At 41.1% G+C, this 17,499-nt stretch overlaps 1 protein-coding gene across 3 annotated transcripts in view; it reads left to right on the forward strand.

Annotated features, from left to right (window-relative positions):
• Positions 1-17,499, forward strand: part of LOC134528303 (eukaryotic translation initiation factor 5) — a 69,703-nt gene that overhangs the window by 17,339 nt on the left and 34,865 nt on the right. The window contains exon 1 of one of the 3 annotated variants that reach the window (XM_063361812.1): positions 15,867-16,084. The exons of the other annotated variants lie outside the window; for them this stretch is intronic. The gene's annotated coding sequence lies outside the window, so the exon portion shown is untranslated. Of the gene's footprint in view, positions 1-15,866; positions 16,085-17,499 lie in introns of those variants that run through there. 3 annotated transcript variants of the gene reach the window in all.

Consider the following 17,499-nt stretch of genomic DNA (forward strand, 5'->3'; position numbering starts at 1 on the left):
ATACTGGTAAGTTTTGGATAATTAACGTACTACGAATACGTTTGTGTGGCCGTCTTTTGTTTAGATAGCTGTATTCAGCTTGCAGCGACAGTTGCGCGCGCACAGGTCAGTGTAAACAACATGGCGTCTCGCAGCGCGTGCCTTTGTTGATCGTTAAGGTTTTATATGCATATATTCTTTGCCAACTCACGTAGAAAGTTATTTTGTGCAGTGGATCTAAATCTGGTTTACATTTTTGTGCTCACACTTTCGCTCTCCGCCCGCGAAGATTTAATTTCCTTCATGTAATAATATTGTTGATAGTTGACGACGCTTCAGGTGGAAAATGCCTCCAAAGTTGAAAAAACAGTATATGCAAGTTTTCCTTGACGTTTACGCGAAAGATTTTCCGTGTATGATTAAATCTGGAAAAGGAATAAACTTCGCGTTTTGTTCGATTTGTAGGTGTGACATAAATATCGGACATGGTGGCAGAAGTGATATAAATGCTCACTTAAAATGTGCAAAACATGTTTCGAATATTATGAGTAAGGAGACGAGTTGAAAATTTCTTGACTACTTTGCTAGGAATGAAAAATCTGACAGTGCTGTGATAAATGCTGAATGTCTTTTCACAAGTTTTCTTGTGGAACATAACATTTCGTTAAGTGTTTCTGACCATGCCGGCCCACTCTTTAGGAAAATGTTCCCAAATTCTGAGACCGCCAAGAGATACGGTTGTGGTAGAACTAAGTCAACAGCTATTATGCAAGAAATGGCTGCATCTGCCACCGAGGATATTATTTCTTTGTTGCTGTCTGTACCATTTTCGATAGCAACAGACGGCAGTAATGATTCAAATTCTAAATTATATCCTTTGGTAATTACATTTTACGATGAACATTTGAAGTCTGTAGTGTCCAAATTGCTTTCGTTGCCAGTTTTAAAGGGGGATGCCACTGGCCGAAATATTGGCAACCTAGTAATTTCAGAATTGGAACATTTGAATGTCCCTTTAACACACTTGCATTTTCTGCAGATAATGCTCCAGTTATGCTGGGAAGCAAAAATGGTGCAGCTTCTGTGTTAAGGGAAAAACAAGAAGCGCTTATTGTAGTTGGGTGTCCCTGTCATCTGATTAATTTGGCTTGTAATGTCCATGACATTTTGATAGATGTCTACTACTATCTTGAAAAAAGTTCAAAAAGAAAAAAAAACTGCAGAAAAGTTTTGATAACATCTCTATAAGGACATCAGTTTTTACAGATACTTGTTCCAAAACTCCCGCGAGCATTTTACGCACTTTTTAAACATTTTTGCTTATTGTACTATTTGAGAATTTTAAAAGTTGGCAAGTCTGCATAGTCATATCTTAGGTACACAACTACTTCTTAATTTTCGATCGTAAACCCACCTCATACCAGGAATGGCTTATGTAAAAAAAAAAAAAATTAAAGTTTATTTTCTGTTTTTCACACCTGGATAATGCATTCAAATTTATGTAGTTGCGTTTTCTAAACATTTCTTCGTAAAGATCTGGATCTGGAATTAGCTGGGGAAACGCAGCTTGGTGGCTGAAGTTAGGCCTTAACAGTGTTTTATAGAGTTTAAAAACTTTGCTTTGAACTACTTTTCTGTGAAATGACCGAAATTCAATGCTTTCGACATTTTTTTAACTAAGGCCTAATATGATCTGTCTTTGTTTTTGAGTTAGTTATTTTTCTACAAAAATGTTTTATTCACTCCAGATGGGACTATCGTTTTTTTTATCAGCGTCAGTTAGGTACGTAGAGTTATTTACTCGCCTGCCTTATCTGTCTGCAAAGTCGCTCGATGTGATTAATGTGGACTAGGCGCTCGCTTTGGTCATAAAGCGAGATAAGTTGATGCCCATGGGTCTACTTTTCTCGCTGTTAGCTCGCTTCTTGTTTTGTTTTGAGATTGTGATTTGTATGGGTAAATGTGCTTTAGATTTAAATTATTAAAATGCGAACAGCTGAAAAGAGCGTTGTTTTACCACGCGCACGTTTTTGATGTGTTACATCTTAGCCCTCGGTATACGGCATTGGTGAAAGAAATTTCGCTATTGTGACGGAAATGTGTAACCTCGTTGCTGCCATCCTTTATTTAGTATTAATTGTGTCATAAATTTTAATAAGATTCATTGTCGAAAATCATGTCCCAGGCCGGGTTTTAGTGTTTTTTCAAGTCATTTTCGCTTTTATCGGAGCCGTTTCGTTGTATTGTTTAACCTTTTACTCTGCAAATCTAATAATTCGACAGTCAATGTAGCTGCTCCGGCAACGAATTCTAGCGGCGAGTGCGGAAACTGCTTGTGATTCGCGTTAAAAAAAAAGGTGGTTGAATATCCAATTTACGTGTATTTTATCACGGTCGGCATTATTTTTAAATTTTCGTATGGTAAGTGTATTTGCAACTTGAGAACACGGTGAATTTTCTCGTTACAGAGGTTAGATGTTGCACAAATCTGGCGAGTACTGAAAGAATGGCTCACTTTTCCCCTCCCTCCCCTCCTCTCCTTTTACTGTCCCACGTGGTAGTGCGGGTCAGTGAAGCGTTGGAAGTTGTTTTGTCGCGAGGCGGAAGTGACACCCCGTTTACCCCAGTTCGCCGCTTGGCTGGTTCCGCGGGCAGTTACAGCCTGCCGTCGCGGCCAGGGGAATGCCCGCTGTGGCGTAATTTCCGCGTGCTTTCCGGGAGACTAGAGGGAAAACCCAGGGAATTAAAGAAAAAATGTCTTTAAAAACCTGGAGACAACAGGGAAATAGTATATAAGTACAAAAAGGTATCAGTAATTTATTCACGCTACGCAGTGTAATATCTTATTGCCCTGAAACCGAATCTATTTCGATCATAAATTCATTCGCTGTTAGTAATCCGTAGCCGATTTTCTCCATCAATTAATTGTAAGGGATAAAAATTAGTTACTGCGGATTAATTTGAAGCAGAAATAAATGTGTTCGTATCTTTTCTAACGCTGGTGGCAGTGTTTGATACATAAGAGTTGATCAAAATAATGGTTCAAATTGTATATTCTGCAGGAAAATATTTAGTCAAATTGTAATGATATGTATGTTTGTCTAAATGTTTTTGATAGCATTTTTATTTTAGAATCTATTATTTTGCCAAATAGACCGATGTTGCATGGGGGGAAAAAATGTATGGGACAGGGAAAACTCGGAGAAATGAGCTGATGTGAGAGTGGGGGAAACCCTGTGTTCTCTAAACGTCTCTGCTGCTGTTACGTCGGGAGAAGCCACGCTACTGCATACAACCAAAATAAAACAGAGGATATTTTTTTTGAGGACGTTCAGCATAAGAGCTACTCCGAATCCTCCGTGTGCCATCTCTAGGGTGACGCCTGTCTTCGTGGCTGTGGCTTTAATAAGGGAAGGGGGGGGGGGGTACAGACAGAAGCCATCTTGGTTCCAACTTTTTTTTTTACATAAAGAACGATTGTTTATCGGTCACTGTTGAAAATTTGTCTTCGTTAAGGCTGAGATCACACAGTAAGAGATTTTTAAGGCTCTATAATATTAAATTTTCTATTGCCAGTATTGTTACAGCTGTAGTCATCCTCAAAAGTGAATTTATTACTAAACACCGGTTACTTGGAGCTCTCCAGTTAGTTACGTGCTACCCTTTAACGATGCTAAATATCCAATACTAAACTTAAAAAAAAAAAAAAAAAAACGGAATTTGCCTAAAAACTGTTATCGTGGATTGTGTACCCTGCAGCATAATGCATTCATAGTACGCACCTGTAAACTTTATTCAACAGCAACGTAAATATGAAACCGGTACTTATGAAATTTTGTGTGGGAAAAGAGTTGTTCAGTGTATGAGTACGAAATAATGCTCTAGCAGTGTGTCCAGTTTCCTGAAAAACAGGGAATAGTCCGGGAATTTTGAATTTCTGGAAAAATCGGGGAATAGTCAGGTAAATTGAATGAAATCGCTAGTCAGAGGCTAATCATGAATGGATGATGCATTACCTTTGCCGTGCATACCTTGTTTGGATCCAATCTTGTTTTGTTAGCTTGCTACGAAGAAACTTTGTGTGATGATAAAAAAATAACCGTCAGACGACCTTGTTAGATTTTTATGAAGCCTTTTGTGTCAAAATAACGTCGGTTTGCGTTTTTTTGCAATCATAATATAATTGTATTATCTAAAAAAAAATTGACTTTTTAAAATTATTTTTTTTAGTTTCTGGTTCCAATTCAACATAATTTGTTTGTATGTTAAATTGTTGTACTCCAACTTAATGCGAATTCGACTAAAACGATTATCGCTCGGTCCCATCCATCGCGTAAGTTCAGGGTATTACTGTATAATTTTTTTGCTACCAGCGTTACATATATGGTAATATTGAACTTGTTCAGAAGTGTCCGGTGTAGTAGTATTGTGAACATTCCGTGTGCGTTGATAAGACCTGACTCGTGGCTCTCGAGCGCCGGCGAGTGTCTGGGGGCGGGGGGGGGGGGGCGGGGCGTCTCGCGCCGCCGACGCCGACGTGTGACGTCCCTCGCTCCGGGGAAGTCGGTCGGAAGCGGCGGCCCCGTCTCGGCGCGAGGGGAACGCGCCCTGAAATAGACATTGTCGGGCCGAGCCGCGGCTCTGATGGCGGCTCGGTGAGTCCGCGCAGCACCGCCGTTCCGCCCGTCTCGGCGCGCGCGCGCACGCGGCTTGCAGGGGAAGCCTTCATTTCACAGACGAGAGAGCCACGCCCGAAGTTCATGCTCGCTTCCCCCCCCCCCCCCCCCACCCCACCCCTCGTTCTATCTCATTGTATAAACCGGTGTGGCATTTAAATTTTGCGTTCGATTAGGATAGGTTAGCTAAATTATCAGTAGCGGATCCAGGGGGGGGGGGGGCGGCTAAGGGGCTCAAGCCCCCTCCAAAAGCATTTGGGTCTACTATTGTTTTAGTGTTTGCCTTGATAAAGCCTAGCCTCAGCTGGGTCAAGCCCCTCCCAAATCAAAATCCTGGATCCGCCACTGTACATTATAAATACTTTTAAAACATTGTGGATGGTTGGTTATATTAGGTAAGTATAGCTACATTAAAAATACTGCAAAATCATTTTATGGTTGCTTAGCAAATAACTTTTTAATATGTAGCTATCCAGGGCTAGGAAATCGTTTACATGATTTCACAATATCTTTAATGTAGCTAACCTAACCTTTTACAATGAACCAAAAAAAAACCGAAGATGCACGATTGGGAGTTTGGCTCTCTCGTCTGTGAAAAGGATTCCCGGCTTGCAGAGCTTCAGAGGAAGCCGCGCGATTTGAAAACTGCTCAAGACATCAGAGCATTGTATGTTCACGAAAAAAAAAATTGGGGAATACGCTGATGGTGGATAAGTAGCTCTGTTTCCGAATTTCGTTTTGAGACAGTGCTTTTAGAAAAGTGAAGATTGCTGAAAACGTTAGTTTTAAGACTAATTATTTGGCATAGAAAATCCTGTAGAGAATTGAAAGCACACAAGGGGGGTTGCATTACACCTCAATCTTCATTTCTTCGCCCATGTAATGTTACGGTCACCGCTCGAATCTGTCAGCCACGACGAGGAGAATGCGCGCCAGTCCAGAGCCTTGCGCTTTTTCTTTCAACCTGACCTGACTAAAATTATCCACCTCTGACTAGGCGGGCCTCTTAATTCTGTAACTTGGAACCAAACGAGCATAAATCAAAATCGAGCGAATTTGCAGGAAGTGGTAAAAGAAACGGTTGTTTTCCTCCATCAACCTGTGTATTGCCGGCAAGAATTTCTTCCATATGGGGACTTTATCCAACAGCCACAGGTATATAACATTTGTAACTGGTGTTACGTTTGTCAGGTTCAACTTAGGCTGTTAGAATTTTTGTTAAATGCTTAAAAAAAAATTTTTTTATTAGGTCACGATGTTAAGATTCGATATAAAATTAACTTTCGAGACATAATCTCCAATAAAACATAAATCGCTGAATTTAGACTGAGTACGTTTGACTTTTGAGATACAAAATTATGGTTTGAATTTGAAGTAAGCTTCGGTAGATAATCCAACGGTTACTAACTGTTGAAGTAGGCGTTACATGAAATAGACGTCTACTGCCTTTCGGGAATCTGCTTTTTTCTTAGCAAACACATATTCTGAATTTTAATTTTATTCTGCATACACATTAATCAAGAAATTTGAATGAAATGGTAAGCTAAAAAAACTATTTTGTATAGGTTTATTTACTGTGCTATGCATATTGTATTTGGCTTCAAGCAGAGTCGTATTTGTGGCATTTTAGGCTTATTCCATCTGTTTTGATGCCTTGGAGTGGAATGTAAGAAAAATCACTTACTGCATAATTATCAAGCCTTTTGTTTTTTTTATACTGCGTCAGTATTTTTGTCGCGCCATTCTAGAAACGTAAGTACCTAGTAACTATGTCAGTGCAAGGAAGTTATGGTTATCGAAATATTACATGTTTTGGTTGGTGAAAAATGATAGACCTGGCGAAGTCAGAGTATTCGGTATGTAGGACATCTGAAGTAGCCAAGTAGTAATTCCAGGATGTTGCAACACATAATCCCGACAAATGTTTCTTTCAAAACATCTAGGATCTGTTCAGGTCAAAGCAGCTTCGCTTTAAACGTTTACCAATGAGACAAACCTATTAACTCACATGATAATTATGTTCTATGCAACAAACTAGGCTATAGAGATTTTCAAACGGGCAGGGTAAATTCTAATAAATTGTGTTTATTTTACTAGTTTTTCTAAAATGGATAGTGCCGTGGGTGGTGTGGCCTAGTTTATCCGGACATGACGCAACATTGAATTACAAGATTTGATTTTAAACAAGGAGTTTCGGCGGTTTAGAACAAATTTCGCGTCATACATCGGTTTGTGGCATTCACGGAAAACTTCGTGCGACTCGTTGCTTTCCAGCATTGTGTGCGATATTGCCACAGCGATGACCTTGAGAGCTCTTTGACGCGTGCACTCGCGTGCAGCATGGTGGTTGAAAGGTCAACCCGCGTGGTTTTTTTAATGCAGTTAGCTTTGTCAGTGGCGTGACGTCGCAATTGAAGGTCTGCACTAGCCAGTCGCTAGGGGAGATGCATTTGACTACACACTGGGCAATGTTTCTACCCGACTGCAAATTAATTCGCTAGTTTCTGTCTTATTAGTTGACACCTCCGGCTGCTAAATTCGCAAAAAAGTACAAGATGTGTACAGGTCACGAAAAATCATAAAATAAACATAACCGGTGCTGTAAGTGTACAAACTATAGTTTCCAGAAGTCTTTTGCTAACTTTCGTTTTGATTATTGTCGCCTGACTTCAGTTTATAATTGGACCTTAATGAGGATTAGACTTCGCCATCTTCAAATTGTTTTTATACCGCTTGCTATAAAGCTTTCTTGCTAATTTTTTTGGCTCGATTTGGGCATATAACTTAGCTTTGGTGAACTGCTGTGATTATAATGATAGTTGTCGCCCGCGGGAAATAAGTTCCTTACTCACGGCGCTTACAGACTAGAACCTGTTTGTAAATGTGTGGCTGCAACAAGGTATACGAAATCTGGGAGATACTATTCGTGCCTTGAAATGCCAAAAATAATACATTGTTCTTGTCACATAGTCCTGAAATAGCCCTGAAATCTGTTAACCAGGTATTTGTAGACAATAATAAACGCCGTTTATTGTCCAGCTAAGTTCTGAAAAAAAGATTTTTTAAGACGCTGGTACGCTGATTTATTATTATTATTTTTTTTAGTATGAAACGTTCTTTGTAAAACACTACTTGTAACCGGTATTGAGCGAGTAAGCAAGTGAGATGGACCGCTCGCCGATGAAGCGACTCGCCAGCGAGTATCTGAGGGGACCGGCTCGCGGGCTGATGTTTGTCGTCGGGCTAGTAGCGGCGGGGCCGGCGCCCGGATCAATACCAGACTCGCACGCCTGCCCGATTGCGAAGGGGGGGGGGAGGGAGGGGGGGGGGGGTTAGCCGCGGCGTAAGGCGAGAGACCCGGGGAAGCGATTTGTCTGGGTCTTGGCGAGTGTCTGGCGGCGATTACTTGTGGTCGATGCATTGCGCGCGTGGGTCACGGAGCTTTAAGCCCCGGTGTCACGCGCCATGTTGCATTCGTACTGCCACAAATATCTTCAACAGATGATCACGTTGTAAATATCTTGGGTCTAAAAAAAGGCGCACAAATCTTCGTAACTATCATAATTGCGCGACGTTTTACACAGTGTGAATATCTGTTGAAAATATTTATGGAAGAGCGACTGCAAAGGAGGTATCGTTAAGATATTAAAAATAACCCTTGAAAAAGGAACGAAAAAATCAACACTGTGTGTGAGATCGACGATCTGATTGGGGTAAATCGGTGGTGGGTAGAATCCGAGGTAAAATTTTCAAATATTACTCTTCAATTTTTTTTTTTTTTTTACCTACATTAATGTAAAATATGCCCAAATGTTAACAAACGTAACGAACATTTTGTCATATTTAAATTAATACACGTAATAATAAAGTGTGACAATATCTTTTTGAAAATTTTACCTCCGAATTACGCGTGCACAGGTTTTCTCCATCTTACCGCATTAAAAATGTATAGCACGGTTTGTACATTTCTTTACAGTGTCCCATCTGAAGTTCCCGGAGCCGAACAGTGGACAAGGATTCGATTCTTGATGCAGATGGCTTGATGTCAGTTTCCCGCTTTTCCAAAATCATTCGGAAATGGTTCCTTTCCAGCAGGTCGTGTACAATTTTCTTTGGAAGCTTTCCTAGCCCGTTTAAATTTCAAGATTTTTTTTTTAATTCGTGAGTTCACACACAGATAATGAAAATTACAAGTCTGTTGCTAATGCAATTATTTGGAAACATAAGTTAATCCTATACACGGAGATCATGCTATCAGTTATGATCACGGTACCGTTTATAGTTTTTTTAATTTTTTTTTTGTGAATGGGATTAAAGAAGTTATACATAAGTATTGGAGAGTGTGCCCGAAGGTCTTGTTATGGTCGAAATGACCTCGCGATTGCAATGACACCAGAGAAGAGCAAGATGGGCAATCGCCCAGGGCCCCGCGGTGGTGTTTTTAATTTTTGCTTTACTGTTTGTCTGGTCTTCTCTTAAAAATATGAACATCAATGGCAAAAGGAAAATTAAGATTTAACATGAAAATTAAAATACTGGTCAGTACCAATTTCTATTTATGGTTTCATATTAGAAAAAAAATCTCTTTTGTTATTGCCACGATTATAATTACGCGATTCCGCCGGAATCAGATCTTAATCATTTATAAAACTGACCCGAGGATATTTTATCGGGAAAGAATGTTAAAATTTCTAAACCATTGTCGAAACTTAAGTTCCAAGTTGGCTTAAAAAATTTTTTTAAAAGAGATAATTTTAAAAAATTTTTAAAAGAGATAATTTTAAAATTTTGCAAGGGGAGGGCGTCCTTAAAAGTAAATAGCCCAGGGTCTCGTGGAGTCTAGGACCACCACTGGCCGTGACAGTTCATGCAGTGCAGTCATTCTTAGTTGCTACCTGGAAACGAAACTTTCGAGATAAAGAGTGCTGGGGAGTGCGTAAAGCCGCTGATATCTACTTTTATTGAGAAGGTAGCTGAAGCGGCAGACAATATGCCATCGTTTATCTGATAGTGCTATCTGGAGTTCATTGTGTTTGGCCTCGCGACTTCATTTCAGCAACAGCAGAACTGTAGTTTTTGCGTTCAGTTTGCCGAGCGATCCACTCAAAACAATTTCATTTGAGTTGTCAGTATGCCAGTGGTGCCAACCAAGTTGTCAGTATGCCAGTGGTGCCAGCCAAGTTAGTTGTCAGTATGCCAGTGGTGCCAGCCAAGTTAGTTGTCAGTATGCCGGTGGTGCCAGCCAAGTTAGTTGTCAGTATGCCAGTGGTGCCAGCCAAGTTAGTCAGTATGCCAGTGGTGCCAGCCAAGTTAGTCAGTATGCCAGTGGTGCCAGCCAAGTTAGTTGTCAGTATGCCAGTGAGTTGTCAGTATGCCAGTTGTGCCAGCCAACCGAGTTGTCAGTATGCCAGTTGTGCCAGCCAACCAAGTTGTCAGTATGCCAGTGGTGCCAGCCATGGCAGTGGTGCCAGCTGTGTTAGTAAATTATGTGGTAAATTGAGGTGCTGCGTTGGTAAGACACTGCACATTCAATCCAGAAGACGTGGGTTTGAGTAGATGTCCGGTCATTCTACACACACAATACCTTTAATAAACAGTAAAAATCTTGGGCGACGATTTTCCAAATTATACTTTACTTAATAAACAAACATCGTTCTTTGTAACGTAAATTCATTGAATATGCGCGCGCGTGCGTAAAACATACGAAAAAAATGCGAGTAACGAAATGCATTCGTGTGCAACGTTTCGTTACTCGGTACTAGATGGCGCACCCGTTACGCAGTACCGAATACATACGGTTTGCTACAGCTCTACTAGCGTGTCACTAGGCCAGTGATGACGTCGCACGCGTCGTTCACTCGTGCGCGCGGTGGCGCCTGCTGACGGGGCGGGCCACGATCACGCGCCAGGCGGGTGGGGCTTATCGGCGGGGAATGCTGTCCCTTTCCCGGGGGGGGGGGGGGTTGTTGTGTGTGTTCCCTACTACGTCTTATCCTCGTGTTGCAGCCCGCACCCAACCCTCGGGTAGCAGCCCAGACCGGGTCGTAACCACAACGCCGAAATACCACAACCTAACGTAACCTCACCTAACCTAACCTTTGTGGCAGTCCTGCAATGACAATTTTTTTTTTTTTATTTTCAAGTATTTCTCTGGCGTAATTCGATGTCGAATACCGCTTTCACTTCTGGGCGTAGCTACCAAAGCGAATACAATTTTTAATTTATTATTTAATAACCATGGTGATAATTTATGTTTTGCACGTAACTTTTGCACTGAAAAGATAGCACTATATCGTGTCGCGAGAGAGGAGAGCAATTCAAGTGACCCAAGGAGTTTTACAGTGTGTAACTTGCCAGTTAACACTCCACAAGGAAACATTTATCATTTTAACGAAAATCCATCAAGTGTCCCCGTGAATACGCTTCGCGAAAGCGGTGAGACATCGTAGGTCTCAAAAACCATGGGTAGTTGCATATCCTCAATAGCTTACGACAAGTTAATCGTTACAACTATGGAGTTGCATATCCTCAATAGCTTACAAGAAGTTCATAGTTACAACTATGGAGTCAGCTTGACATCTAGTTGGGTCGATATGTGAATTCGATTAATGTGACTGGGGGATGATAAGTGCGACGCTCGCTGGTGATTCTGGCGCGGTATCGCCTCTAAGCGCAAGACTCTGAACTGGCGGGCAGTCTTCTCATCGTGCGTAGGCCAACTACGAGATTTGAGCGGTAGCCGTATCATCGTGTGGCGGAGAGATGAAGATAAATGTGTAACTTGAGTGCTTTCAGGAATTTTGTACCGAGCGTTTATTATTCGGAAAACCTGCGTTTTCGGTCCCTTCCACTCTCCTAAAGATCTAGTTAAAAACTACATCATGACACAACTTTCGTAAACAGACCCCACTCTTGATATCCCGAGCAGTTTTCAATTGGCGTTTTTTCTGAAGCTCTGCGCACCGTGTTGGCGCGGGGGGGGGGGGGAGGGGGGGATGGTGTATCCATTGATCGTGCCCCAGAACACGTGTTATTCGCGACGCCCTTTGTCGTGAGCGTGCGATGCACGGTGCGAGGAATTGTCCCGTGCCAGGCGCCACGCGTTTGTGGCGTCGATATCGCCCAGGAGCGGTTATTATTAGCCCCGTTCACAGGCCTCTGCGGGTCGCCGCTAGCTGCTGCACTTCCTTGCAGACCGCACGCTCTGGTTCCGCGCAGGCGCTCAGGGTGAATGAGTATTTCTTTTCCGATTCTAAACTGTGTTTTTTAGGAGAGTGAAAACGGCTAAGATAGTACTCAAGGTACTTTGCGTTACACCTTCATCTTCAATTCTCCACTATCTAGTGTCATGTTTACCTCTCAGATCACATGGTTAGCCCATGCAGGACGATAAGACTACGCACCAAGGAGCGTCCCACTTCCCATCCAGCCTCACCAACACACACAAGCTTACTGACTAGGCGGGCCCCATAGTCTCAGTGGTGCAAGTCATTTCCGTCAGTTGTGCATTTGTAACCGTTGTACAAATTCAGTTTAGCTTAAATCTCGCATGTTGAATTTAGATTCTAGGTGGCATTACAACATCCCCTCTCTCCCCTCTTCCGAATTTTATACAGTACCTTATGCGTTATGTTTCTTTCTCTTAAACGAAAACCAGTGGAGAATACAGAAACCTTTTTTTTTCGGGAGGGGATTTTAAAAATTTAAAAAAAAATTATAATTTGTGTGTTAAAAAAACATCAACAGGGATTGGAGTAAAAGGTGATTGAACAACTCACCTTGCATCATCTATAAACTGAATTCTCGCATATTTTTTCATAACTTAAGGCGAAGGGGATATACATATCCCCTATCCCCCCCCCCCAATCTTATTCCCACAAAAATTGTATTGTATTGAATTTCAGGAGTCTCATAGTTATATTGTTTTCATTAGTCAGTGACTGCTGAAATGTGACATCACTGTAAGTCTTAGCCCGTCCAATTATGAAGACATAAGTTTTTTGCAGTATACCTACAATGTTGATACGGTTGAAGACACTTAGAGCTGTATTGCAAATACCTTTAAGCAGGACATCGACTGTAAACTTTCAGTGTACCGCCATGAATAGGGAGTAGTTAATCTGTATTGTTAACAAAGCGACTTAAATTCCCTCCGCAATCTGCGGGCTTAAAAACTCATAAATATACACAGCCTCTTGTTTTGATCAAGTAAGTATAATTTCACCAAGCTCGGAATAAAACTATATTTGTGATTTATTTTTATTATGAGTAAAAAAATAAAGATTATATGCCTACCTAGTGTAAAATAACCAAACAAACTTAGCTGTGCATTATAACAATTTGTTGAACAAATAAGTTATAATATAATTTTCTTATATTATGACGTTAAAAATGCAATAATCATTATGGTATGAAAATAGTATCGTTAGTGGTGGGATTTGAATCTCGGGATATGCATTTCGAAACCACGCATTTAACCTCCGAGTTAAGCAGATATTTTGATGATCCTCTGAGAATATTGGTTCATCAGTATTGTAATCCCAGGATTATAACTTTTTTTTTAAGTTCTTGCTAGATTTTTGGTGTGACTTTTTGTTACAAAATGTATCTGTGATAATATCGTTATCACGAAGATTTGTTTGGCACACCGATATGCTTAGTACGTTCCCCGATGTTTATAAAAGCGAACGTATACGAGTTCATGCCGCCGCACGCGATCGGCAGTAAAGCGCATGCGCGTTGTAAATGAACTTGTTAAAAATTCCTGGGCGTGTTGCGCGCTCGCAGTTTTTTTTTTTCATTCCCCATAAAACAAGGAGGAAGATGATGAAGTGCGCATCTCGCAGTGGAAACTGAAACCGTATTTACATTTAACGAACGCTATCTGTTGGCGGGCCCATGACTACTAGTAAAAAAAAACTCAAGCTAGAGGCTCAAATCCAAAGATTTAACTGCTTGACTAATTGCGTAGTAAAATAAATTTATACTGCCAAAAACATTGCTGTTGTATAATGAAAAAAGAATGTTCTATATAAAGAAGTAGGCGAAATAAATTTCTGGTATGTCACGCCTCATGATATAAAGTGAATTTACACTGGTTTGTTTGATAATTACTTACGCATTGCTTGTCACAATCAATGTAGCTATGTTATTAATGTGTTATGAAAGCTGCTGTCTGGCCGGTGGGCCCGAAACTACCCAACAAAACTGGGCTCTTAGTCTCGGCGCTCCCCCGTGGCGTGCTGAAGGGTCCACCCCAAGGCAGTAAACGGCGGCGCTGCAGGGGACCGGACAGACAAAAGACGGTGCTGGGTGAACTATGGCCGGCCGCGCGGGCCGGCGCCGGAGAAAGTGAGAGTTCCCGGCCCGCGCGAAGGAGAACTTGTCCCGTGACGCGGGTCGTTGACACCGGGGCGTCACGGTCCGTGTCTGCAGAGCGTCTGACTTCAGGGGATAACAAAGTATAAATGGTGGTTATTGGTGGCTGATTCATTTTTTTGGAAAGGGGTGGGGAAGAGCGCGAAGGGCTGAATCGGTTTGAAGTGCGCACTTGCATACATACGCGTTCGCATACTTGCACACATTCTCATGTACCTTTATCTGTGAAACTTCACTTCTAACACGCTTGACGATCATGCACTCCTGTGTGTGTGTGATTTTTTTTTTTTTAATATCTTAATTTTTCAAAATTACGTTTTCTAAAAAAAACTGAAAAAAAGGTGTTTTTTTTTTAATGAGCTATTTGCGACATTGTTGCAGTAGTTCTTTTTTACAGGCTCAGAATAAGTTAAATCAAGATATATTTTTTTTGCGCCGTGGAGATGATTTAAACTCAATTAGTAAGATCTTGGTTTCATCCACGCGTTCGCATCCCTGCCTATAATTCGCACATATTAACGTGAACATGTCCTGGTACACGTCGTCATGTCACGTTGATGGAGAGCTAAAGGAGAGTAGTTCGATGCACGTATTCCCTTAAATCGTCATTTTTTAATCATTATGGACATGAAAGCTGTCCTCGATCGCGTGTTGAGACTGCGAATCGGTGTGTGTGTGTGTGTGTGTGTGAGGACCCGCATATTGGCGTGGACATTTCCAGAGGCCTTGACTGTCGCGTGGACAGAGTCGTTGGCCCACAGCAAGCGGCGCGGTACAATGGACAGGAAGAGCTAACAAAGCAGGGCGGCTACCCAGCGGTAACACGCGTGCATGGCTTCTGTCCCTCTCACTCGCCCGCCATGTTGGTTACTTACTTCATTTTATCATTTCCATAACGGGACGACTTCGATTGTAAATTTGTCGCGATAGCTCTCTTGCATGTTGTGTTTGTTACCGAATATTTTCTAAGCGGTAATAAGGTCGTGCAAATGTTAATATGATCCCTTGCGTGACACTTTACTCCTCACAAGTAACGTTCAGTAAATATACTTTGATAAAATTTGTGACCAAACAAAAAATGCCAAAGAGCTATTGCGATACATTTACACGAATAGCTCTTAATGAAGATAAAATACGAAAACAAAATTGTTTGCTGCAGGCTTTGAAAACCTAGAAAAGTCACGGGGAAAACGTTTTGTCAGGGAAAACGCTTATTTAAGTTGTGCGTTTTAATCTGTCCGTTAAACTCGTTTCTCTAGGACTATAAAATACTCCCACTGCAAAAATAATTTTCATTGTCTGCAGCTGTTGGGTGGCATTAATTTTTTTTAAGTATATAAAGAATCAGTATTGATTAAAAAAAAAGTCAAATAACACTACCATTTTAGCTTTAAATGGGTTGAATATTTTGTATTTTTGTGTGCAAATTTGTATGAAATAACTTTTGTTTAAATGAGTGAATTCTTAAGTTTTTTTGTCCTGAAAATCTAGAAATAACGGAGGAATTCGGGCCTGCATTCTATGAAATAATGTTTAAAAGTGCATTCCATTATAACGAAGATGTCTGAAGTTAACGGTTTTGATGTGACTGCTCGTCACGTTTATTAACACCTGAATATTAAATATCATACAAACATCCGCTAATCTATTTTTTTTTTGTTAATTTGCAGTATATTTAAAGAAATGTGGCCGCTGTATTTTTCAAGGAAAATTTCTATCCCTAAACGACAGTGCAAAATTAACAAGTTATTTGGCCTACCGCTTAGCGGTAATGCGTCTGAAGACAAAGAAAACAATCTTGGGTGCTTGAAAGTCCGTAAAGAACTGCATTGACCTCGGACCGTGTCGAACGGTAGCTTGGTGCTGTGTGTGTCTCACTTAGCGGTACCGTTATCAGTGCCCGGTGGAAGTGCGAGTAGAGCGGACCGATAATTGTTTGAGAACAACTTCCGGAGTGATTGTGATTTTCCACACACGTCAATGTTCGTAGTCAAATGCAGCGACAAATTATTTTAGTGATAACAGCCTGTCACTGTTGGGATATGAAAATGGTGAGCATTATTAATTAGTTCTATTTTAAGATACTGTGTTTATAAATTTTTTGAAGACGATTTGTTATATTATTGTCTAGTTAAAAATAATAAACATTATCTACGTGGTCAAGTAAACTAGGGTTTGCTGCAAAACTTCCAACAAAGCTGTTCTTCGCAACTAGCAAATTCCATCCCCATTAAGTTATGCAGAAGTATACAATATATTCACCGCTACATCGTGAATTTTTTTTTTCGATCATCTTTTAGAAGATGACGGCGACGTCTTTATAAGCGTCGTAGCCTAGAGGGGGAAAAAAAGGAATGCCACTATTGATTAAATATTGGCCTGTACAGCCTCCCCTCCATTTTTTTGCGTCGTGCATACTTTAAAAATATATATTATGATGATCAGTCCTTAACAACCTGGGCACATACGGTGTGCCGAGATTTAGGAATATCCGGGTGGGGTCTGTGTACGAAAACCATCGAAGAATACGCCGAGGTCGGATCAGTAGTTCTGTTTCCGCATTGAGGTATGAAACACCTGGTGCATATTTTTTCAAAGCTCTCGAGGGACTTGCATTACAACTGTATCTCCATTTCTCTGCCACATGATGTTGTGGTTACCACTCGAATACCATAGTTGTCCTTTGCACGACCAGAAGACTGCGCGCCAGTGCAGGGCCTTCAGGGCCTTGGGCTTAGAGGCGATATCCCGCTGGAAGCATCAGTGAGCGTCGCACTTATCTCGCAAACACAAATATGGCCCCGACAAGGCCGGACCCTTGCCAGACTGACTCCCAATGCAGTAAGTAACCCTAGACAACTGCACGGTGATTAAATCAGCAACGCAACTGTGGTTCTCATAACTGGGTGATCGTGCTGTGATTGTCGATCGTCTTCCGAAGTATTTGGTGATAGAAAATGGGGTGGGAGGGGGGGGGGGGTTAGCGGAGTTGAATGAACAACGCAACGGGATATACCCAGTAGTGTTTGCTAGTAGAAAACGTGAAGTTGCCGTACGCCTGTGAAATAATGTGGAATTCCATGCGTTCAGTCCGTCAGTGTTAAATTCTGATTTATTCACACTTCACCATGTGGCTATCGACGAGACATAACCCGAGTAAAATAAAATGGCCGCAAGACCAAACTGTCAACATGAATTAATCATAAAGAATTATAAAATAAACTCTGAATCTGTCTTCGTTGGGTCACCTAGGGGCTTGAATTATTGGTCCATCATATAAATTAGAAAAATCGTTATTTAGGATTATCACAACCCATAGTTGGTTGTTTGGTTTTCTGTCACTACTACCATTTGATATTTTCAGTAAATTAGTCCAATACTTTTAGCATTTGTTGGCCCACACATTTGTCACAAGATGCCTACTAAACGTTATTTTCGAGCTGTAAAAGGTTACAGAAATGATAGT

Source organism: Bacillus rossius, chromosome 1 (assembly GCF_032445375.1).
Source record: "Bacillus rossius redtenbacheri isolate Brsri chromosome 1, Brsri_v3, whole genome shotgun sequence".
Taxonomy (NCBI): domain Eukaryota; kingdom Metazoa; phylum Arthropoda; class Insecta; order Phasmatodea; family Bacillidae; genus Bacillus; species Bacillus rossius.